Genomic DNA, 26,928 nt, shown 5'->3' on the forward strand with positions numbered 1-26,928 from the left:
TTTGGCCAAAAAATGATTTTGGGATTAAATGAAACTGATTCCCGATATTCCTAATCTGATCATCCGATCCGATTTGCTTTTTCTAACAATGGAAATAAATTGCATTTTTTCTAATCTGATCATCCGATCTGATCAATGCTTTTTCTAACAATTGCATTGAACCTTTATTCGGTAAGAATACATCATTGTACTAAAAATGGAAATAAATTTGCTTTTTCTAACAATTTTGAATTCAAAATTAGAGTAAAATTTACTTCCAAAAATACAAATAAACTTTGCACTCAAAATGTATAATACAAAACCGAACCAAATTTGCTTCTAAATTTCTTGATCAAATTAATTTACATGTACGTCGAGGGCGGAGCCAAGTTATTGGGTCGTGGGGTTCTTTGGCCTCCCACACTTTACTCATCTCTAGGCTGGGACTTGAGAGCTAGTTTTCTTGTTAAAGAATATATATATATATATATCCAGTTGCTTGGAAAACTTTATAAGATTAAGGCGTTGTTTGTTTTTTTGATAACTAATTCGTCAGTCGTCAGCACGAGAGTCTGAGTTCATTGTTTTGGTATTAGTCGTAACTTCATATCCGAGGAATCTTGCGGAGCTTCAGAGCCTTCAAACACTCGCAGCTACAATCAACTGAGAGGCCAGATTCCCCAAACAGTCGGAACTCTCCCTTCGTTATCCAATGTTTTTCTCTATCACAACCATCTGTCTGGTCCAGTTCCTCCGTTCTTATCACGAGCCTTAACCTACCTCGACCTCAAGCACAACGACCTCTCCGGCATTCTCTCACCTTCGTCCCTGCCTCCATCGCTCTATTACCTGGCAATGTCGTACAACCATCTCACAGGACCGGTCGACCGGCTACTGTTACGGCTCAATCGGTTGAATTACCTGAACCTAAGCATGAACCAGTTTACGAGCATTATCCCGGGCAATCTCTTCTCATTTCCCATCACAAACCTTCAGCTACAAACAAACCTTCAGGTCATAATACGGATGGCTAGCCAGAGCCTTGGCTACCCCCAATAGAAGTAGTAAAAGAATGAGAAATGAGAGAGGGCTATTTTAATAAAAACTGGAAAGGATTGAGGAAGAAGATGAATAATGTTCGAGCAGTTGCTATTAGTAAAAATAAATATATATTAATTCGTAAAAGGGTAAAATAGGTGTTTTGAAAAAAATATCTCTTTATCGTTTTCTGGCTTAGTTTTGACAAAAAAAAAAGGTATTTGTTAAAACTATAAAAAATAGAGGAGAGATTTTTGCTAAAATAAAATTATAAAAGAAATTTTTATGATTGTCAAAAACTTCAAAAGAGATATTTGTATTGTACCCTAAAAAAACATTTTTTAAAACAAGAAACGGGTTGATTAAACCTAAAATCTATAGTTAAAATTTTGCTAGAGAAATCAAGCGTATGAAACCCATGTAGAACCCACGTGATTGGATAGATAATGATTAATGAAGTATAAAAGGATTCCAATTTCAGGGTCTTATCATTTCAATGGTCAATTGCGTTCCCATTTTCTTCTTTTGGTAAAGTTTTTCTTTTCAATTCCATTAATATGTTTTGAACAAATATGAACTTCTTTAATTAAAATATCAATGCCCTAGTAGAAAGTGGAGATGGATAAGGATGCAAATGGATTTGATCAATGATTCGATCCAATCTTGTTTGATTGATTGAATATGAATCACTCTTGATCGGATCTTCAAATTGGATAATAGGATTTGATCGAAAATCGAATAGAATTTGGATCACCCTTACTCAATCTGAAAAGATCTGATCTTATATATTATATATTTATAAATATAAATATATTTGTATATAGTACATTATATGTTATTTATTTATTTATAAATATATTTTATGTATTATATTTTTAAAAATTTACTAAATTATATATATATTTTTTTATAAAAAACATGTATATATATGATGAAAATAATTAAAAATAATTATATTTTTTGTTTTTATTTTATTTAAATTAATATATTTTATTTTTTATAATTTATTAATATTTAAAGAATACAAGTTAAATCAGATAAGATCTCAAGATCCCATTTAACAATAGAATTCGAATTCAACATAAACAATGTCAAATTGAATACAAATATACCTGATTCGAATGGACCCGATCCATTTGCATCCACTGAGATGGAGCCATGGAGGCATCAACTTGACAAAGAAGATGCCCACAAATGCCGCTCATTCACTAATTTTAATGCTTCTTTTTATTATGGTTTGAGTGACTAATTGTTCCAGCCTCGTTGGATGTGCAAATTAGGAATAAATTGATCAATGCATCACAAAATCATTGTTGGTCCTGATGATATACTAACAAGGCAACTACTTTCTTAAAAAATAAAAAGTGGTATTTCTCTAAGTAAACTGACGGGTGATGAACAAATTCTTCTGAACATTGAAAATTTTATTTATTTATTTATTCCTGTAAACAGTGTTACAGCGCACTCCATGAAAATTAAAAGCAAGAAATATACTTCTTACCGACATTAAGATGCTATGATTCAGGGGAGAGGCTCACATTGCAGCACAACACTTGAAAAAGGACAATCACAAATGAAGTTGTTCCCTTGTCTTCATGTCTGTGCATTTCACTCTATTTCTCTTTCTTTCTCTTTTCTCTTGTACCTGCATGTTGTACATTTGCATGTGCCATTCAATTAGTATCAAACAAATGGAAGAGAAGATGCTTCATTAACAACTGTACTCACCAACCATTACAGAGGGACCACCAACCAAAATGATTCAAACCCAGAAAACAGAGTATCCACTAACCACCGGTAGTGGTGGTGGTGGTGGGGGGGGGGGGTTCTAAAATTTACATGTTTTTATTTATTTTTTAATTCAACAGGAGTGTCAATGGATCGGGTTTAGATTGGATCCATCCAAATCAAAATCAATTTGAAGGACCAATAAGACCATATTGAATTGGACCAGTCTAGACTTAATGGTCGAAATTGGATTAGATTGGATTTGGTCCATTGGTAATGTATTTGTATTTGACTAGGCTGTATTGAATCAATATTCAGTCCATTGACATAAGATAAGAGTATAGGTATCAATGAACCAAAATTGGGTTGGACCCAATCTAAATATATATTAGAAAGCCCTTGTCCTACCTATATGGGGTCAGCTACTTGAATAATGTTTCATCAATCTCTTTTTAAGTGTCACATCCATCTGCCCTTGCATTCCATTCTCCATTTGATATTACTAGTAATTTGGCATATGCGTTGCACATGAGAAATTTTTCTTCATATCAATTAATTGAATTTTAAATATATGATAGTTAAAGATAGAAACTGAAAATTAATAAAAATAACAATATGATTAAAAATAAACTTAAATGCTTGTAGCAAATGTTTACATGCATTGCACATGAAATTTTTAAATTACAAACAATTATTATTATTATTATTATTATTATTATTATTATTATTATTATTATTATTATTAAATTTGCTTTTCGTTGCTATCAAACTATCATAAATAAAAATAATTTTTATTTTAACAAGCATTTTATTTAATATGATGTAACATTAGAAATGTTCCAAAATGTTTTATTTCAATTATGATATCATGAGTTTCTTTAAAAAGTTTGATCGTTGACCCACCATCTAGATAAGAAAATAGATTAATTTGCTTTGGGTTTAGTTTTAAATTATATATTTCATCTACAATAGATAAATAATTTTTACTTCTTACACTTAATTTTTGTTTGAAATAATTAATTATTTTTTGTATCATATATTTTATTTATTTTAAATTTTTATTATTTAATTGTGGCATTATTTATTAACCAATTTGACCCTAAATGGTTAAATTGCTTACCCACCACTGAGAGGAAAGAAAATGGTTTTATTTTCAAACTATTTTTCAAAATATTTATATTTATACTATTAAAATTAATGTTGTGGATTTAATTAATAAAATTTAATGGTGAAAAAAGTATATCTTAAATACAGCATTTAATAAGAGAATATACCTTAGATATGAGATTTAATGAGAAAATAGAAAAATAGTTTTATTTCCAATTGGTCTTAAATCTTACATTCCATTTTCATCATTAATAAAAAAACATTTCTTATTGTCATACTTATTAGTGTTTAATATGTCGAATATATGATGTTAAAAATGATCCCTTTTTTAATATTTATATTTTTTTGCATTTTATCTATTTTTAAATTTTATTATTTAATTGTGTCAACATGAGTTGGCCCATTTGACCCAAAATGGTTTAATTTCTTACCACTACCTAGATGAAAACACTATTTTTTTCTAGATAGATTTTAAAAGTACAAGTTTGTATGTTATTGGAATTATTAATTTATTATATATAGATTTAATTAATAGAATTTAATGATGAGAATAAACAAAAATGCCTTAAATGTTGAGATTTAATGAGAAATAATTGAATGCATTGACTATCTTAAAATTACCAATTTTCAACTCATTTAATATCAGTAACCAATTACCCTATCAGTAACCAATTACCCTCCAAAAATTTTCTGGTTTATGTATAAATCATCACCCCTAGCTACCAACAGTGATGGTAGCTTGATATTATAAAACAATGCATCTATACTTTTGAGATAGGTTTACCAATCAATCAAGTAGAGAGATAACCCTATGTATTTGTACCACTTATAAGGAGGCATTCTATTTTTGGATTTTGAGAGGGGGAAAGCTGGTAAATGGGATTTTGATTTTCATTTACCAAGAAATCCATATTCTTTTTTTAGACTTATGTGGGGACTAGGGAAAGTTTATTTTCCTAGGCATCCCATCTACTAGGTGGGTAAATAGGCCTATCAATGATACCTATAGACCTGTGACCCGATACGATATCCAAGTCGATAATCCTAGATTCGAATGAGGTAAATGTCATCATGGTTTTCAAAACTGGGACTAGTTCCATATTTTCCCAAAACCAATTTTTTGCCAAAAATCGTTGATTTTGGCTAGCAAACTACTAACCCAGGCGATTAACCGTTCGAACGGTTTTGACCTTTTTATTTTTTTAATTTTTTTTGTATTTTTGTCAGGACTGGATGACCGTTCGGTTCGAACGGTTAGATCGTTTGACTTCAGAACTGGACCCCTGACTAATTCGTTCTTCGGGTTGATTTTTAAAACCTTGAGTGTCATATCAGATTGGATTTGAATGGCAAAAGTAGAATCCGATTAAAGATCGGGTTGAACTTGGACTCACTCCCATATGATTCGATAAAAGCCCAAGTCCGATATATTTATAAATATAAATAATTTTATATTATATACTTATATAAATTTATGGAATAGATAAAATTTCTTAGGGGTAAATGAGGAAATCTATTCCTTAAACCCCTAGTCAATGAACCCTAAAATCCTAAACCCTCAGTCGACATTTTCTTCTCACTTCTCCTCTCTTGTTGTTGCCTAATTCACCTTTCCATTTGCTAAGTTGTTGTCATTCTCTCCTTTTTCAACTCTCACTCTCTGCAACAACCAAGTCATCGTCGCTGTTTTTTTCTCACCTAGGTTTTCTTCTTGGCCATAGAGTTTTCATGCACCAATTTCTTCTTGACCATAGGTTTTCATTTGATCTGAATAAATTATAGATTATTTCCTTTTTTTTGAAATAAAAATTTAAATTTTACAAATTACATAATTGTTTCAAAACTTCTAATTAAAAAATATTGATTATAGATTTTGTTTTAATAATATTACATTCGGCAATTGTAACCATTCAACTACTAAAATATGTACCTTTAGTCAAAGTTGGATAAAAATATGAAATCTGAAAAATCCGATTGGATTCAAACTCGGCTTCCCTACACATAATCCGATTGGATTTCAAATCGAAGTCGAATGCAACCAACAACATGTTGAATTGAACTCTGATTTAGATGAATCCAATCCTAGTCCGATCCAATGATAGACCTATGGGTAAATAACTTTTCCACCTTGGGGAAAGTTGTCAACACTTGAATGGGACAAAAATGCCCCTTTTAATAATTGATTTTTGCAGCTGAAATAGTCATTGCCTTATGAACATGGGAAATAAAAGAACACGGGTAAATGCACTTACCCTGTGAAATACTTACCTAGATAAGTGCATTTATCCGAGTAAGTAACATACCAAAAATCAAATGGGACCTTAGAGAAATCATGTAGCTAATTTGGCAAATGATTTGTACACCATCCAGATAAGTTTTGTCTTGGGTTTTGACCAAAAAAAATCTATAAATAGAAGCTTCATTTTAACCCACCTTTTATTACACGCCTTCATCAGTGGGCCATAAAAATTTAATCAGAATATTTTTATAATGATAGTGCTTGTAAATAATTATTTAAATATTTTAATTTTTAACTTTAAAACAATGAATTAAGACATTTAAAGAAAAATAATAAAAGAATCTTTCAAAATCTAAATGTCTTTAAATTCATAGGATTTTATTGACTTCCTCAACTCCTGAATTTTTATTGATTTGTACATATATAACAGTTGAGGAAATCCATCAAAGTTCAAAGGGGAAAGGGTGGAAAAACCATAAATTTCCCTAAATTTTATTCCACGTACCTTTATATTACTTTTATTTTTACCCACTAGTACTAAAAAGATATTTATATCTGAAGTCAGCTTTCGTAATATTTGATCAAAACATTAGCCTCAGTGTAACAGATAATCTATTCTTGAAATTCCCCAATAATTCACATGGTTGATCCAAATCTCCTTAATGGAAAACTTATCTATCGTGGTGGTTGGAGGAAGAGCACCTCAATGGAAAGATATAAAGAAAGGGAATTATTAGCCAAGTTGCAATTTAGCGTCTATTAGGAACCGTTGCTATTGCTCCAGAAAATGGTGCCACAACAGTGCTATGTAGAAAAATACATTGATGCAAAAAATAGTCATTTATTTGGAACAGTTTTTCCATATAAAATTGTGATTTAAGCCACACTTTGAGAATCAGGAAGGCATGGCTTGAAACAACGCCAAATTTGGCATTTCCTAGAATTGCAGCTCATTGCTAGCAATAAGGCAGTGATGTGGCAGTGGATAATGAATAGAAGTGAAGAAAACATTTCCTGGAGCATTAGTACCAAATAGAAAATTGTGCTCTAAGCCACACATCAACAACACGGTTTTCTCAGAAAACAATGCTGCAACTGCAGCATTGATGCCAAACATATACTTAGTTTTGAGTTCAAATGGAGCACCCATATTCTTCTTCTAGTGGTTATCTCAACAATGCATTTTTGTTGGTCAACATTAGGATTTGCTTCTTGATTGGGATTCAATACCCAACAGGAATGCACCTTGGAGAGTAAATACAAAAGATATACTATATTCACTTCACAATTTGTACTTATACACCCCAAGGTCAATTTCCTTTGGGCCGGGATGAGTAACTAGGAGATCTAGAGTTTATTGATATATACTTAATCTTTAGCATTTGGATTTGAAAGAATTTTTTCTCTCAATTTGGAAGGAGCAATATGTAAAGTGAAAAACCTTATATTTTATATTATTTTTGTAATGTATATTTGTATTTGTACTCTTTCCAAATCTAAAGGGTGCAAATACAAATATATTCAATGCAAATAAAACATTTAAAAACACAAATATGGACTATAAACAATGTTTTGAACCGTAAGTATTTGTATTTGCATTCTTTCCAAATTGATCCATAAATTCACTTAATGCTTGCCACAATGACACACATATTATGTAGCAAAACCTTTAACTTGTTGAACAATTGACAAAAATACTTCAAACAAAGGTTGATATTAATATTCTGTAAAAATGCTGCAAACAAAACCATTAAGGCTTAGTTTGAAAGGAGTATAAATACAAATATGTAGAGTGTAAAACCTTGTACTTAGTATTATTTTGTATGCATTTGCACTGTACATATTTGTATTTGTACTCCTTCCAAACTAAGAATAAAGGTTTTGCTTATATCATTGTCAACATGTAAAAAATTGGATGGACTCTCGAGTCCAAAGGCATCGGATCCAGAGCGATTGATATACCCATTGTGTATTTGTCATTGGCAAGGATAATTAGGCAATTTTTTTTTTCAGAATTAAAGTTATATATGGCATGTTATGTTCATCAGTTCATAATCAATCTTTGGGTCTAAGAATTTAGACAAGAAAACATGTATTTTTTTTTTTATATTTTTCTTCAAATTCATACCATATAATATTGATACCTTCCTTGGTTCCATTTTGAAAACTTAACCCATCTATTTTCCTTACTTCCCACATTTAACTCATATATTTTCCTCATTTCCCACTCTCTTCTTCATTTATTTTTTATCCTCCATTTATTTTCATATTCTTGCAATGTACTCATCTCTCTTCCTCCACATCTTACAGTGGCATACAACTAGAAAGTGATAATAAATGATGTGTATATCAATGCACACTAGATCTACTAGTTTCCTCTTTCCAAGAGGTTCACATTAATTTTGGATTTTTGGTGTACCAACTACAAATTGTTAAGTAAATGTAGTACTCCCAGTACATTTCTATTTGAGCAACGAATCCCATTGATATATAATCAGGAAAAAGGTACCAATGATGTCCAATAAAAATGTATTGGTTGAGATTCTTTATTGGTATAAAAAGTCTACTACTGAAATAAATAATATTCTCTTGAAAGAAGTTTACTGGACTCAGAAATCTAGAATTGACTGGATCAATGTTGGTGACGAAAATAATAGATTCTTTTAGGTGATAACTACTATTAGAAGAGCTAGTAACAGAATCACCTATGTTTTTAACCAAGGAGAAAAAATTGAAAATCACTTGCAAGTTGCAAATTATTTTAGTTATGAGTTTGAAAATAGATTTAAAGGTGAGGGTACTCAAGGGGTTAATGATTTCATTAAGGAGATTTAAAGGAAACTTTCTGAAGAACAGAATAAATTTATTATTAAAGAGGTTTCAAATAGGGAAATCTTTGATGCCCTCCAAACTATTGGGGACCTTAAAGCTCCAGGTCGGGATGGACTTAATGCCCTATTTTTTAAGAAGTTTCGGAATATTATAAAGGAAGACTTTTGTGGGACTATTAAGTCCTTCCACACTGGGAAATTGTGTCCCCATTCTGAATAAAACTTCCATAACTCTTATCCCGAAAGTAGAGAATCCAAAGACTGTTAATAATTACAAACCTATTAGTTTATGTAATGTGATTTATAAGGTCATCTAAAATATTTTGATGAATAGGATAAAACCTGCCCTTGATAATTTAATTTTCCTTTAATGAAGTGTTATTATGCCTAATAGACAAATCAATGATGATATATATCTTAATTGCTCATGAAATATTCCATTCCATGAAAAAGAAAGAAAAAATGTAAGAAGTGAATTATGGTTTGTAAGGTTGACATGGAGAAAGTTGGAATGGGATTTTATTGAGAAAATACTAAAGAAATTCGGATTCCATCATAAATGGTTTGGTTGGGTGATGGAGTGTATTCTCCTTTCATATTATTATTAATGACACGCCTTTTAAACCTAGAGGTGAGGTATTAGACAGGGTGACCTACTCTCTCCGTACCTTTTTGTCCTCTGTCGAAAGGAATGCGTGTAGACCTACGAAAGGAATGCTCCAAAATCCCAATCCTGCAATTCGCAGATGATTGCATCATTTTTGCTGAACCCAACCTGCAACACCCCTAATAGGTTCTGGAAAATTATTGCTCAAATTTTAAAAATTCCTATTCATTCTGAATCTAAGAATTATTTGGGAGCCCATGTTATCAACTCAAGAGTCACAAAGTATACTTTTAAGGACTTAAATGAGAAAGTTAGCAAAAGACTTTCTGGCTGGAAAAAGAAAACATTATCGTTGGTTGGGAGATTGACTTTGTTGAATTCTATGACTTCCATGATGCTTTTATTCATCATGAGGTCTTTAAAAATTCTTCAAAATACTATTAAGGAAGTTAATAGAATGCAAAGGAATTTTCTCTAGGACAAAGACAATGGTAAATATCTTGTGCATCTCTTTAATTGTATGTACTCAAAAAAGTAGGGTGGATTAAGGATGAAGAATCTTAAGTGGATGAATGAAACTAGCTTGGCTAAGCTTGGGTGGAAAATCCTCTTTGAAGAAGAAAGCATATGGGTAAAGGTGGTAAAAGGTAAATATTTAAGGAAAGAAAGCCTATGGGAGAGTAAGAGAAGGAAGGAGATCTCGTGGGCCTGACGAGGAGTTTTAGGTGCTAAAGATCTCCCAAGAAGTGGTCTTAGACAGAAGCTTGGCAATAGTAACTCAATTAAATTCTAGATAGGTAATTGGGTTGATGGTGGTCCCCTTTTGGGATATTTCCCCAACTCCATGACTATCAACGAAGATGAGTTAGCAAGTGAATACATTGATAAAGAGAGAAGGGTTTGGATTGAGGAAAAAAATTCAATGTTCAGTCCCTCTTAACTTGTGGAACAAAATTAAAGCCATTTTCATTCCTATGGGTGGTGAACAAGATAGGTTAATATAGGGTTTAACTCCGAGAGGCTCTTTCACCATAAAATAAGCTTACGAACTGATTAGTAGTAATGAAGGTATTAGTGAATCCCCTTTAAATTGGTATTTGACTGTGTGGAATATTTGATGCTCCCCAAAGTTACAAGTTTTTTTGCATCTTGTGCTTAAATAACAATCTCCTCTAAGGCCAACCTTCGTAAGAAAGGTGTTAATATAGATGGGGATTATGATTGGTGTGGGGTTAGTGAGGATTTAAATCATATTTTCTTAGACTACACCATTTCTAAGCAAGTTTGGGCTTGCGTTGATCTTAATGTTGTTAGTTCTAATGGGAATATAAATCAGATGGTTGATTGGTGGTCTTCTATTCACAAGGACATAATGGAGAAAAATTTTATGAAGGAAAAATGTGTTTTCATTCTCTGGCAGATTTGGAAGAACATAACTAGGAAAATTTTTGAAAATAAAGAGGCGGCCCCCCAAACCATATTGGAGAGAGCGGGAAAGGCTTTCTTTGAATATCGGGAGCCTAATGATAATTCTGAACATAAAATAGTAAGGAAAAAATTGGAATCTCATTACTTGGATCCCCCAAGTATGATGAAATTAAAATCAATTTTAATGCTTCTTGTATGAGGGAGGGAATATGTTAAGTTGTGGCTATCGTTAAAGACCATTTGGGCAAAGTATTGCATTCTTGGCACTTCTTCTATTAATGCAGTCGAGGCTTTGGCTGCGTGGGCCAGACATTTACGATTCAGGGTGACTTGAAGATCGTTATTGGTTGTTTAAAAGGGCAGATATCTCCCCCTTGGAAGGAGGCATTGAAGGAAGGTGTATTATACACGCACATGTTTAGAGAGGAAAGAGAGCAAGAAGGTTTTCTTGGAAAGCAGAAAGTTGGGGTTCGTTATGGCTCTGTTCCGAGATGAAGACACACAGAATGAACCAACGTCTGATAAGGGTAGGAGAGATGTAAAAGACAGTGCTCGGCGATCTTGTCCGGTAACCCAGGAATCAGTGGCTCTGAGTTCTCCTGATTCTCTTCAGAATTATCAACCGTTGCAGTCATTGATGCTTCCAAAATCGCCATTTTCAAGCCCTTCTCTGCAAATCCAAAATTCCAGCGAATGAGAAGCGAGAAGTGGAAAGTATGAACAGAGTAAGAGACTAAGAAGTATAAAAAACAGTGGACTTACAGAGCTTGCTTGATTGCTCAATAGCTTGATGGATTGGTTTTGCGGATTCTTTTGCTTTTTTTTTTTTTTAATTTTAATTTCGGATTGGATTGAAAGGTGTAAGGTGGGGTTTTGTCTTTAAAGGGTTTATAGAACCAGATAATACAGGCAGCGAAAGCTGCAAATGAGAAGCTGACGAAACGAATTCCACCATATCCAAAGAACAAAGATGCACTCGATTAAAGAAATGCTAAATAAACAACGGAACCAGGGGGGCTTGACGTGAGCAAAATCGAGGACCAGTAATCCTCGAACGAAATGGACAGATCTGAGCTCCTTACGATTGCCGTGATCGTCATAGCAACAAATAAGTCGCCATTAAAGTACGGAAAAATAGAAAGCTTAGAAGATACTTTAATGGCTTCTTGCGTGGCTCCTTTTTCTGGCTTTATCTTAGGTTGGAAGGCTTCGTCATTAAAGTACCGAAGTGGGCAATGGCGAATAGGAAGCGAAGGACAGGTCATGTGAAAGGAGTTAGATCGGTTCCAGTGCCGGTCAGAGGAAGGGGACAAGGGAGGGGTAATATTGGGTTTTAAAAGAATTTTAATGTCACGTGATTTCACGTATATGCGAGTTTTGACGGAATACTAATGGAAATTAATTATAAGGATAGAGTTTGTCAATTGTTAAAAATAATAAGTAGCTTCAATCAATTTTCAATTAATTAATTAGTTAAACAATAAGAATAATTTAAAAAATTTATCATAATTTTATTTGTTTTAGTGATTTATAAGGTGGCGCTTCACCGTCTTGTGGAACACATATTGTTCAAAGAAAGGAGTCTTTCAAACGAAAAGTAGAAGAAAAATCAACTTTAACTAGATTGTAAGCAGCACCGTTCCCAAAGGTCCAAAATATTGTTGAGATTTAAGTACTAGAAGAAAAATTATTGGTTCTTTTTTAAACCTCAAATCAAATTGCCACGTGGTAACCATTCTAATTTTTTTTATATTTTTCTATTTTTCTGAAACTTTTGTATCTTTCCATCAAAGTGCTGTTCCCTAAGTTTAATAAATATCCATATAAAAGTTTCCCGCAATAACTCACCATTTATCACTCAGAGGCTCATTTAATGTTTTGATCAACAATTTTCTTTCGGTAAATGAAGGGCAAGGAGGTGCTTCTTGAAAGTCGGATTGGTCACAGTTTACATTTTAAACCGTCTTTAGCGCAGGTTTTCGGGACAAGCCCACTGAAATTTTGTGAAATCCAAACCCAACTTCTTGAAAGTGCTTATGTCATGCAGGTGCAAATAAAATGACAGAAAAATTGAAAATTTTAAAAACAATTAAAATTTGAAAGATGTTCTTATTATATTAATTTAATTCCACCAATATTATTAACTTGTCTTACATTATCCTCGTCCCGATCCCAAATAAAGAAGAGAACTATTGAACAATACAACTCGACATTTAAAGCTTTTGCCAAATTCAAATGGTCACAAATCCTTAATCATCTTTTCTTATTTTACTCTGCTTGATTGAACGGCTTAATTCATTAATAATTATTAACTGATTTAGCTCTATACATTCTAATAGAAATATATATTCTGATTTCTATATATATAGCTAAGATAGGGAGGCATATAACAGTAAGACATCCGTCATGGATTGCAGTTCAGCGCAGCGGGGTTTTCTTTTTTTAATTATATGTGCATTTTCTTTTATCGTGGACTTCTTTAACCGTTGGCTTAGGGTGATTTGAAACCCGTGGCGAGGATTTGCCCTAAAAGACGAAGAGCAGATGGGCGAGATATGGGCCGTACCACAAGATCTATCGTTGGATTTGGGTATCTTGACTGAAGCAACAGCCCACTCACTCATTGGCGCACGCTACCGGCCCACCCGGGATATAGGGCTTCCGTGCTCTCAATTGTCTGAAGAGGCTCTGGCCCCAATCCGTCATGTCTTGTCACATCAACGTCTCTTTTGTCTATTCAAACCTCTTATTCATTCATTTCCCGTTTTTCACGCTCCTCACCGCCACGTGTACGTCTCCTCCTTTTTCAAAATTTTCGCTTCGTATATACACGCATATCCCTCTCCCTCATCGTTCTGTATCTTCGACATAACTCGCTTGAACTAGATCACGCTCAGCGTGGCCCTACAGATTTAGCTATTATATAATGGTGGGGAGAGGTGTACCGGATCAAAATATCACGAGAAGATAAAATAGACTGGAAATTGAACGAAATCTCGCGGCCAGGACATGTGATGGGCTTCAGGCTTTCAGGGAATCTTACGAGCCGCTTCCCGAGATTTTTTATCGAGATAGAAAAACTGGTCTGCCGACCCCCCACCATTAATTCCTCACTCGGTCAGCTTCTCCTTATAAAAGATCACCCTTCTACCCTTCGATGCTTCCATGGTTGGTTTAGGGTTTCTCCGGCTGTGTGTACTGTTCTGTGGTTGGTGGTGAGTCTGGTAACTCAGTTCTGTAGGGTGTTTGCGACCTCGGTTACCCCTTTTGGGTTCTGGGCCGAGGGGTGTGGAATACTGTGGTTGTGTAGGGTCTTGAGGGGGTGAAGGAACTTAGATTTGGCATTTTGGGGTTATGGGGTGGAGCTCCTTCAAGTCCAATATTGGTTCTTTCTGGTTAGATAGAGCCGCTGAATTATGGATTCCACAGCCCTATATCAAGCTTGGAGGGATTTGGATAGGTTTGTGGTTTGCATATTTCAGGAGCTGCATTATCCAGATGAGAACCTTGTTTGGATTGAAGGGAGCTCTACATCATCATCTCTGATACCTCTTCTGTTTATCTATTTGATTGTTAACTTTTTTTCCTGCCTTTTTATCTATAAGCAGTTCTAGCGAAAACAAATTCTTTCATCACAGTAGGATTTTAATCTCATAATGTTTTTTTTTTCTTTCTTTTGTGTGCTTCATATTTTCCTGAAGTACTGATCTTCTTCTTTTAATGGAATTTAGCCTCATTAATCCATCTTTCGAGAAAGTCTTGACTAGCAGGATGTATCAAGAACTTGTATAACATGAAGCAAACGCCAACTGGTCGAAAAGAAACTTTTCAAGGAACTATGCTTTGAATCCAGGTAACGGGTGCTGTCCTGTTTTCTTCTTGTGAAAGTTAAGGTGCAATCCTGAATGATCTTGCACAAAATCGCAATCAAAATAATGTTCCAAAATCTTGGGGAAGTTTAGGCAATTAATTGTTCAATATATTCTTGTAGATGAGAAAAATATTCAAGGTTGCATAAAGTGTAGATATGATTCATGATTCATGATAGACTGCGTTTTCTTTCTCTGATTTTCTTCCATTTCGCTTTTGGATGTTCGTGGCCTTACGCTAGTCATTGTAATCTATGCTATAACCTCAATCGTCGAAAGATTTGTGGTGCAACTAGTGCTTGAAAGTTGTGTATACCCGATGTTCAACTTTTATCCTTGATTGTTCCGATTCTCTGGAAACCTCTTCTGGGTTTGGTGGTGTTTGAATTTCATATTTTGTGTTTTCTGTTGCTGAACCTGCCATCGAAACATTACAAATGTGAAAATGATCCTTTGGGTAAAAAAATCCATTCTTCGCAAGATTATTTAACTTCTACGCTGCTTTTAGGCACGGGCGTTGTGTAATACTTCTCCATTACTTCTTTAGGTCTGCAAATGTACTGCTTTTCTGTGTTTGGTGGTGTTTGGATTCCATATTTGGTGTTCTCTGTTGCTGAACCTGTCAACGAAACATTACAGTGTACAGATTTCGTTGGGTAAAAAAATCCATTCTTCGCAAGATTCTTGAACTTCTACGCTGCTTTTAGCCACGGGCGTTGTGTAATAATACTTCATTATTACTTCTTTAGGTTTGCAATTGTACTGCTTTTCTGGGTCTGTTGAAACGGTGAGTCGCAAATGGGTCTGGTCTGAATTGACCGAGTTTGACAGGGTTGAGTTATTTAACTGCACGGTTATGGCTTGGAAGGATTTGGAATTTTGTGCAGTCCATTAAAAGACTTGCTTCATAGTCTGTACATTCCGACAATTAAAGACTCCACCTTCTCAATACTACGGTCTAAGAGGGGGCCGATCAGACCGAGGCAGTTAAGAACTTGAACCAAAAGCTGTACCACCATTTTCCCAATTTCACTTGCTAAAGGCGTCCGACTCGCGAGTCGCAATTTCCTGTAGCTAGCTGAGAAAGCTCTTTTTGTTTAACATGGCGTCGAGGATCCTGAGTACCGATATCCTGGAGCGTAGTGTGATTTATAATGATAAGCTAGCCTCGTATCTGAGTTTTAGTTCTGTGCAACTAAAAGAAGCGGCGACAAGAAAGCTATTGATTATTGAATAATTGAACTAAAAACGATTATCCTGAGCTCAGTTTTTAACTCTTGATGATAGGCACGTGATGAAACTGATGCGTTGTGTATCCTCTTGCTTGAAGTTCTTACCAACCCTTTCAGCAGGATTCTGTGTTTTTCTTGTATCAAACGGTGTGTTGGGAAACCTGTGTGGCTCCACGTTTCGGTTCTCCATCTCCCCTTAACGGAGTAAAACCATCGACCACAAGTCTCGTCCGGCTTGGGGTAATCAAACAATAGGGACTCGTTCTATTTAAAAGTACGTTCTGTTGTGGATTACAACTAGTGCAACTACAAAAACTAGGAAGCGACTCCAGAGTCGAGATGTAATTGCTTCGTGCCGTGGGGATGAAATCGGATTTGGTGCTCACAAACGAGTATCGTATGTAGCTCGTTTTTGGCTTCTGATGAATAATGTGGATCCTGACATTTCCAATTTTTTAGACGAGAGGGTGAGGTTATAGCTCAAGGTTCTGGTCTTCTAGATGTGGTTTTGTTGAGTTTGGAATTTAGATGCAATTGCTAATGGACAGCCTTGGACTGTGTTTGTTTCGCGGTGTAAATACGCTTTTCTGGAGTTGAGTGACGATGGTAGGACTAGGGGAGGGAAAATTCGTGCGCAGTTAGGCTGTGTTTGTTCCTTTGTGGTGTAGAACGTTATTGGTATAAAACGTCACCATTGGTTCGGTTTTGTCAGTGATTGGATGGAGGTTTGGTTTATATTGTAAATCCATGTAAAATGTCATTTACAGTAAAGCTCCAATGAATATATTCACTTTTTTCATAAGCTTCCGTGTGAAGCTCCAATGGAGTTTTAGATGAGGTTTACATTCCAAATAAACGCAGGCTTGGAGGTTGTGAATCTTGCCGGAGTTTTATAAATGGAGGTTGTAGATCCGGTGGTGCGCCACGTTTACATTTGTTATTTTCAGATCCGAGGTTGTAAATCTGGTTTTACCTACCTGCATTACCTTGACACTAGCTAAGATCGGAGGGAAGTTTAATAGTTCTCAGTTCCCATCAGATCTGATATGAGATCAGTGAAATTCCGTTTTCTTAGATGTTCTAGGTTCATTTGCTTAGATCTAGATTGAAATGTTGGTTGGACTACTTTCGGTCGCCGACCGCATAGAAGGCCAACACTATGGCCGTTGTATTGCCTCTGGTCAGAATCAGAGAGGGTGGGAACGAGAGGGGAAAGTGTTGCCTCGAAAAAACTGAACCCGAGTTCAAGTTTACACTGATCCGGTCTTTACACCGTAAACAAGGGTGGTGGCATTATGGATGAAAATTTTGCACTCAGCGCATTGAGTTAAGTTGGATAGAGGGTGCTGATAATTGGAAGGAGTTGAATTCAGGAATTGTAGATGGCCCCAATTGTGTGACTCAACCATATCCCAACTTCCCAAGCAGTTGAATTGAGAGGGAGTGTAAGCAGATCTCTTGCATTTACAAGTTTCCGTAAAGCTGGGTTGGTAGGAATGCCAACAATAAATGCAATTCATTGAGTTGTTAGGCAGGGCCTGACTGTCTCGACAACTGTTTGGTTTGTACTTGTGTTTCATATTTGCTTTCTCAGATGTCAGAACCCGATAGTTAGTTATGCGAGCCCCATTTAAACGATCAAACAATTCAAGGTTTTGAGACTGTTATCAATTAAGTGATGGTGGGTCATGGGCGGAGTTGAGCTTTCCTACGTCTTCTTTCCTATGACATGAGTTCGTCGACAATAACATCCGACTAGCAAGAGAGAAAATTAAGAAAGCTTGCTTCTGCCAATGTCATTGCTTGTCGAGAATGGTGAGAAAAAACTATGTAGGTGAGGAGAAAAAAAACAAAAAGAATTTAGAATGGGTGAAGGGTTCTGTCCAACTCGTTCATATTACCCATCACATTGGACTCCTCTTCAGTTATGTTAAATTCATGGGTGAACCTGTTCATAGGTGGGCTTGGTCTCTATATTAACACTTTAACATAATACGGTCAGGCCTGAGCCCAAGCCTGCCCCAACTATCAAGCTAGGTATTCAGTCTGAGCCCAACCCTCATATAAAGTCCCAAACCCGGGCCTGAGCCTGAAGCCTGCAAATAAATTGAAAAAAAAATATTTTTTTCTTTTTTTTACTCGATAAGAAACTAATTTATTTATATTAAAGGACCTCAAAACCCAAAAATAAATAAAATATCTCATTATGGCTAGAAAAATGAGAAGATAAACAAAGAAAAAAAAATATTATATATATTTTTATTATATAAAATATATTTTTTTTCTATTATCAATTCAGGCATGGGATTGGACCGAGCTGTTTTGAGAAAACCTGAATCCTGGAGTCTAAATTCATATCTAAACCCAACTTATAATGGATCAGACTGAGCCGGCCCGTCAGACTACTCGACCCATGAATAGATCTAATTCACAGGAAATGTTTTCAATGTGTAATTGACTTGTTTCTCATGCAGGGTTTTTGGTTGCAGGAAATCTCACCATAATCCTCACGCAATTAATTTTGATCCAATACTGCTGATCTGCTATTATAAACCCTAGGCTTTCACATTGTGGCTAACTTAAAATGGAAAAGTTTTTGGTGCCATTTAATCTCAAATGAGAGAAGATGGTCCAATCATTTCCCACAATGTTAAGCTTGAAGCTACCATGTGTGGCCTAAATGCCTATGCTTCCGTTTCCATGTCTAGAATGTTGTTTGTTAATCGTCAAAAGGGTGAATGTCAGGTTTTTCAATTCCCTTGGGATATCTAAGAGAAGAGACTATTTACACCTTCAGGATTTCAAGTGACCCGTGCCCTCTGATTCCAGTATGTAACCTCTCGATCTATCCATTTCTCGAGTTCATTTCTGACTTTTAGCTCCGAAAGTGGGTGAATTCGGATTAGCAGTGTAACGGAACGTAGAACCAGTGATATCACTCCGCACCAGTGGGACGTACAGTTAATGGTTGTGGGTCTCATATATTTCATATATTTTAGGGAGAATGACGGAGGTTCAGAATTCTTATGCCCTAAGTACAGTTGGGGGTAGGTGTCAGTATGCCAATTCATGGGCGAGAATTGGTATATAGAGTGGGGTATTTGGCATTTTAAATGTTTATAAGTCTGTATTGGAATTCAGAAATCTGCAATGGGCCTGTTTGTACTTTTCTGTATGGCTGGTGTATGTGTAAAATATTATTATTGATTCCACAACCTATTGGAGTTCATAATTAAAATTATGGTTTTAAAAAATGACCCGGAAATGGAACCATTTTGGCCATTGGTTTTCGAGTCGATAATCCGACTGTCCAGTTTGAATAGACAACCCATTCTAACAAAAAATTAAATTATAAAAAATGGTCAAAACCCGTTTAGTGGGTCGATGAATCGATGGTTTGACCGCTCGAGTCAATAGGTCATTGACTTTTTTAACGATTTTTAGTTAGATATTGGGTTTAGAGTAAAACAGAACTGGTTGCCTGGACAATTCACAAGCCGAATGGTCCAACCATTCGAGTCAACGACGATTCGAGAATCATGATTAAAATTGAGATTCTGATGTTAAGACGTATTTGCCTGATGGTGATGCAGTTGAGATCACCCAAAAGGTACCACATATATCAATTAAAGAAAACTTTACTTCCCGCTTAGTTGAACATAGTAACAGATGAATTTCTTTTATACCTTATTTGCAATGAAAGAACTAGTAAATGGTTGGAAGTGCATCTTTTCGTGCATTTTTCTATATTAAGATGAGATGAAAATCTGACAATCAAAAGATATAGTGGGTTTTTACATAAAGATCTTGGCAGTCCATAAACTGTTTGGTTGGAGGCCCATCTTTCCATGTGTTTTTCTCCATTAAGACGGGAAGCTCCATTTCTAGCTTCCCAAAATAAGCTTGAATTGAGTTTCTTGCATCATTTTGGGGCACAATTTTTCAGCAGGTAGACTCCCCCCAACCAAACAGAAAAGAAAAAAACCTGAAAACACAAGCTGTTGGAGTTTGCTTTATATGCTTAGCCGTTGAAGCTATTGCATAACACCTCTTTGATCACAATCCCGCGAGACTCATGGGGAGTTACCAAAAGCACAAGGGTCCATTTGGTTTCGTCAATGGGTGCCTGGAATTGGATTTGAAATTACCATTTTGATTCTAATTGTTTATTTGGTAGGAATAGGATTTTTATTCCTATTCTTGGAGGAATGGGATTCCCATTCCAGAGTATGTCAAGAAATAAAGAATTCATGATAAAAACCCCCAAACCCTAATATCAATATAATAATAAAATATTATTAAATTAATAATAATAAATAATTCATGAAATAATAATAAAAAATTAATTGTTAAATAAGAAAATATTACAAAATTAATAATATGATACTAGTAATAAAAAAGAAGAATATATTAGTAAATTATTAATAAAATAATTGTATTACAATAAAATATTAATATAACATAATTAAAGTAATAATAAAATACTAACATATTAATTATGAAAGAATAACAAATTAATTTTAAAATAATAAATAAAAATAATGGAATACTAATAAACTAATAAGATAATAATAATATATTAATAAAATATGCATAAATTAATGATAAATTCTAAGATATTAATTATTAAATGCTAATAAAATAATAATAATAATAATAATAATAATAATAAAGTACTAATAAAATATTAGTTATATATTCCCAAAATATTATTAGAGTAATTATAAAATAATAAATAAACTAATATAAAATTGAAAATTTTCAATTGAATCTGATTCAAATTCCAAACGAACCAAACTACAACAATTGGAATCAGATTCTGATCTTGTCTGCAAACCAAACAAACCCTAAGAATTATGTGTGTAGACTAACGCCCCAAACCTTACAGTTAGACCACATCTGCACATGTGAGATGAGAATGCATGTGGAGTGAGACGTGGTTGAATCTCATTATAAGTGTATCAAGTCCCACACCATATCAAGTTCCGGAAATCCGGTGCCTCTATGAGAAGGGTAGCTTACGGTTATAATGAATGGAAAAATCAAAACTGCTGAATAATTGAAAAGTTAAATGAATAAGTTTTGTTTCTCTCTCTCTCTCCACAATAATAGTTGTTTGCAGTGTATCAATTTGGTAGGGCTGTTACCTGATATATGGACCTGAACCAATTATAACTGTTTTGATTTCATGGTTTTGTCACAAAAAATGATTGGGTTGGTTTCAGTTTTTATATGTTCCGAATCGATGCAGACCAAAAACCAATTATTATATTAAATATATAACATTTTTTATTTTTCTTATAATTTTTATCATATTTTATGATATGATAAAAATGTTTAATTTTTTTAAATATATAAATAATTAGTATTTCTTATCATTTTTGTTAATGCATGTCATGTTATCAAAACTTAAATTTTTAGTTATAACTGAATTAACTGACTATTTACTAGGACGGTTCTGGGTAATCGGTTTGAGACTGGTTCTGCCGACCCATTAACAGCCCCTACATTTTGAAGGGTTGAGATCATTTGATGGGCTAATTTTCATGAAAAAAACATATCAGTTTGGGTCGACCATATGGTGTTGGATACTTGGATGATGGGAGCCTAAGAGATGTCTAATTTGTCAAAACTACCACATTTTGAAAAGTAAGGTTTGAGGTGGTATGTTGTTAGTTCGGATTTCGATTCAATTGGAAAAGTGGTTCACAGATTCATGGGATATTTTTACTGCCTACTGGGTGGATTAAAATCCAACTCATCCAATTGCCATTGGGCTGGAGAGAGAATACAAAATCATGTCATTTTCAATTCCTAGCTAAAACTAGGTACTACGTTGAAAATTCATGGGATATTTTTGTTTTATGACCTGTAACATGATCCATTAACCAGATTCAATATATTGGTATCATGGATTTGATACAGTCGCACAATTAATATACCAATAACATATTCATTGGTAGAATAAACTATTCCATTGTCGTACCTTTTTGGCACCATAGCAATCAAATGAATCAATGGTGATAAGTAATTGGCTTAATTTAAAATACAATTATCATAATATAAAATTTATACATGATATAGAAAGATTTTCCCGTCATTCATAAATGTCGATAAAAACATAACTGTTTGGTTAGCTCTTTTTACGATGCCGATTGATTGATTTTAAGTTTGCCTGTTATCTGTCTTTTCCCATCATTGTCGAAGCCTTAGCACAATTAATGACATAATTAATAATAAGATTGGTAAACATTTTGAATTGCAGAAAAAAAGAAAAAAATAGAAACTTTGATTAGCTAATCAATATAGACCGATACATTGGTAAGAGGTATGTATCGGTCAAAACCAATCAATACCGACTGATATACGAACTATAGAAGGAACGGTTGTGAGCTCCGTTAAACTTATGGCCGCTCAAAGAAGAACGTTCTAAATATAGAAACTAATTTATCATTTCTGAACAATAATTATCACTCTAGATATGTTTTAACAATGCCTTGGGTCAAAACCGTATTCAAATGTACTGTTTTAATCTGTTGTCTGAAATTCGGGATTTTGGAAATCTATATTGACGTTACGGGTGAAGAAGATGATCAAAATGGGTCATGTACGAGTGAGATGACCCTTTTTCAAAACCTTCAATTTTTCTTCAGTTTTGTATAAAGATTTTGTAAGCTGGTGGACTCCAATGAGGTTGTGGTGGTGCTATGGGTCCAAAAGATCAATGGTGGTGGGAGAGATCAACGGTCGTTGTGTCAGTGATTTTCAAAGAAGGAAAGAGGGTGAAAGCGGAATGGAGGAGGAAACAGAAAATCTGGGTCTCACCCTTCATAATGGGTTTATGGACATGGTGTAAATGGATTTCGTGTTCTTAATGGCTCTCTAAATCATGGGTCCCATATGGGCATGGGTCGTATTTGTAGTGTTTTGGAGCTCTATTTTTTAGGATCTTCTTATTTTTCTTTTTACCTATTTTACCCTTATACTTAATTAATTCACACGCCTTTAGTTATTATTTTGAAATATCCCCAAGTGTTACCGTCTAAGGCGGCAGTTTAGAACCGCCGGTACAGAGAATATTAAGATACCAAAACATTTACGAATGCACATTGGGTGGCGGTCTTTCTGTCGTTTGCAACTTTGAACCGGATTTGAACCAATCCATCCCTATTTTATTCTTCGAATGGACATTTATAGCAGCAAAACACCAAGCCAAAGAGAGGAAGTCCCTTGCACCTTGCGTTCAAGTCCAATGAGAGGGAAACTAACTTCAATTCTGAAAATCTTTCTTCTCGGTTGCTCTTCGTAGAGTGATCAGAAACAGAGGAAAATTGATCAGAAGCAGAAGAAAATATTCAAGAACAAGATCAAAGCAAACACGGATGTAGAGGAGCACCAAAGAAGAAATGAAACTGCATCTGTGTGTGTTGATTAATTAGCTCCACAGTACAGCTATAAATAAATGCAGGATAACCGACTAACTAACAAGAAAGTGCTGACTAGGACTAACCACCATAACTACCTCTAATATCTGACTGGCACTGTACAAACTGAAACAACAACTAACTGACTATTATAACTGTACATAATATTCTTCATCCCCCCCTCAAGTTGGAGGCCAATGAGGATCAAAATGCCCCAACTTGGACAGTGAAAGAGAAAACTGTGGAGCTGCTAAACACTTCGTACAAAAGTCAGTAGGTTGCAACTTGGATGGAATATATGAAGGAAGCACAAAACCATCCTTATACTGCTCACAGACGAGGTGACAATCGATCTCCAAATGCTTCGTCCGTTCATGTAAAACAGGGTCCGCAACAATATGCAAGGTAGCCTGATTGTCACACCACAATCTAATAGGCAGCTGTGAACAGGTATACAAAGATCACAGAGGATGTAATGTATCCATTGAAGTTCACAAACGGTAGATGCTAAGCTGCGATATTCAGCCTCGGCGGAGGAACGGGACACCGTGGCTTGCTTCTTAGTCTTCCAAGATATGAAGGAAGGACCTAAGAAGATACAATATCCTGTTAAGGACCGGCGAGTATCAGCACAAGATGCCCAATCAGCATCACAATAGCCTTCAAACTTAAGTGTATTACAAGCGGGGAAAAAAAGACCCTTGGAAGGAGAACCTTTCAAATATTTGAGTATATGTAATGCAGCTTTCCAGTGAGAATCACACGGGTTCTGTACAAATTGACTAAGTTGTTGTGTTGCATAAGTGATATCCGATCGTGTTAAACCCAAATACAATAATCTCCCAATCAATCTGCGAAATTTATCAGGTTCTGGAAATGGAGTATCCTGCTGTTGTGTTATCTTCTGTGTTTTCGACAATGGAGTACTTGCAGGTTTAGCACCAATCATCCCTATATCAGCAAGCAAGTCAAGAGTATACTTGTGTTGATTTACATATGTTCCTCGTCGTGATCGACATATTTCAAGACCCAAAAAATATTTCGTAAGACCAATATCTTTAATTGTAAACTCATTGTGCAGAAATTGTTTCACAAAAGTAATACTGCTCTCAGAACTGCTAGTGACAAGAATATCATCCACGTAAACTAACAAAATAATGAACTCAGAATATGACTTCTTAACAAACAAGCAGTGGTCATGTGCGGATTGTCGAAAACCAACCTGTAGATACTTAGATGTTAGCTCAAAATTCCACTATCGAGAGGCTTGTTTCAAGCCATATAAAGATTGTTTTAATTTGCACACTTGACCTACTGCAGCCTTAAGATATCCAGGTGGGGAAGACATATACACATCTTCATTGAGATAACCATGTAAAAATGCATTATTGATATCCAATTGATGCAAAGGCCATTAATTAGCTGCAGCCAAAGCCAAAACAATTCGAACTGTGACAAGTTTCACAATAGGAGAAAAACTATCCACATAATCAATTCCAGCTACTTGATTATACCCCTTTGCCACTAAACGGGCCTTATATCGATCAATTGTGCCATCCGATTTAAGATTCAATTTGTACACCCAACGACAACCGATGGCCTTTTTACCATTAGGCAACTCAGTTAACTGCCATGTATTATTCCTAAGGCATCAAGCTCAACATTTATTGCTTTAACCCATTCTGGACTGAGTTTAGCCTCATCATAAGAACATGGCTCTCAAACAATGGAGACACTAGCTAAGTAAGTCAAATATGTGGGAGAAAAATTCACAGATTTAACAAAAGGATAAGCTGGTGGGATATGTGGGGATGACAAATGAACTGAATTGGAAACATAGTCCTGCAGCCAGTTAGGTGGTTTCTTAGGTCTAGAGTTGTGGTGGATAAGAGGTTGTGTAGAAGGAGATGGCTGCAGTATGGGAGCTGAAATATTAGAATCAGATAAAGGCTGATTGGTGGAAGATAAAGGTGCAGAGGGAATAAAACCAGTAGAGGAAGAATGCTCAGTAGAAACAGAAGAATCAAGTGAATCAGAAACCTGATAAATGGGATGTAGAATAATAGGAGTGGATGTGGAAATAGAAGAGGTGGCCTTATAAGGGAAGACACTTTCATGAAATACAACATCTCGAGATATGATAGTGTGATGCTCATCTAGATCATACAGTTTAAATGCTTTATAACCAGGAGCATAACCTACGAAGATGCATTTGTGAGATCTAGGAGAAAATTTAGATTTGTGAGGCTGAACATTAGTGGCATAGGCTAAGCAACCAAAGACTCCGAGATATGAGTAATCCGGAGACTTGTTAAACAATAGCTCACAAGGACTTTTCCAAGATAGAACAACTGAAGGCAATTTGTTTATCAGGTGTGTGGCTGTTAAAAGAGCATCACCCCAAAACTTTATAGGAAGAGCAGCTTGAAAAATAAGAGCTCGAGCTAATTGTAAAAGATGGCGATGTTTTCTCTCTACAACTCTATTCTGTTGTGGAGTGTAAACACAAGATTTCTGATGTAGGACACCAAGATTAGTGAAGAAAGAATGACATTCTTGGCTTAAGAATTCAGTACCATTATCGGACCTCACAGATTTGATAACGGTTGAGAATTGTGTTTTAACAAGCTTAAAAAAAGATTGCAGCTGATGTATAGTTTGTGATTTATGACGCATAAGATATGTCCAAGTAGTTCTTGTGAAATCATCTACAATAGTTGGTGTCTTATAAGGCCCCCATATATCCACATGTATTAATTCAAAAGGACTAGAAGTATGAATGCTGGACAAATCAAAGGGAATTCTGGTTTGTTTAGCCAAAGGACATATAGAACAAACTTCATTAGCTGCAGAATTTATTACAAAAGGAAGATGTTTCATAACAGTTGCAGAAGGACGGCCAAGTCTCTTGTGCCAATCCAAGTAATCAACAAACAACTATTTATTACTAGCAACAGTAGCATTACAATAAGCAGAAGGAATAGAACTGATACAAGAAGCAAATTTAGAGATAGTAGTTGGCAGGAAAGAAGTGTGATCAAGAATGTAGAGATTCCTCATCACTTTACCAACAGCAAGAACTTGATTACTCAACTGGTCCTGTAGAACACAATGAGTAGAGTAGAATGAGACACTAATATTTGAGCAAGAAGAGAGTGTATGGACAGATAACAGATTGAACTTGAAATCAGGTATTTATAGGACATTTCTTAGAATCAAGTTGGGATGTAAAACAACATCACCAATCTGTGTGACCTGCCTTACATTCCCATCAGGTAAGTGAACAATGTTGGTATGAGTAGGAGTATGGCTATGAGTTAAGAGAGTTAAATCTGTTCACATATGACTCGAAGCACCTGTATCTATTATCCAAGAACCATGAACTATATAATGTGACTTACTAGAACCAGAAGAATAAATTGTACCTGCAAAATCTTCAGTGAAAT

At 35.0% G+C, this 26,928-nt stretch overlaps 2 long non-coding RNA genes across 2 annotated transcripts; one reads left to right on the plus strand and one right to left on the minus strand.

Annotated features, from left to right (window-relative positions):
- Nucleotides 1-11,410: 11,410 nt before the first annotated feature.
- Nucleotides 11,411-12,254, minus strand: LOC148855003 (uncharacterized). Its single transcript, XR_016112570.1, has 2 exons — nt 11,720-12,254; nt 11,411-11,627 (listed from the first exon to the last, which is right to left on the minus strand). It is a non-coding gene; the product is annotated as an uncharacterized LOC148855003 (long non-coding RNA).
- Nucleotides 12,255-14,047: 1,793 nt separating this feature from the next.
- On the plus strand, nt 14,048-15,020 carry LOC148855004 (uncharacterized). Its single transcript, XR_016112372.1, has 2 exons — nt 14,048-14,594; nt 14,689-15,020. It is a non-coding gene; the product is annotated as an uncharacterized LOC148855004 (long non-coding RNA).
- Nucleotides 15,021-26,928: the final 11,908 nt, after the last annotated feature.

The sequence above is a fragment of the Nelumbo lutea genome, chromosome 4, assembly GCF_056320005.1.
Source record: "Nelumbo lutea isolate HS-2025 chromosome 4, American lotus-T2T, whole genome shotgun sequence".
Classification (NCBI taxonomy): domain Eukaryota; kingdom Viridiplantae; phylum Streptophyta; class Magnoliopsida; order Proteales; family Nelumbonaceae; genus Nelumbo; species Nelumbo lutea.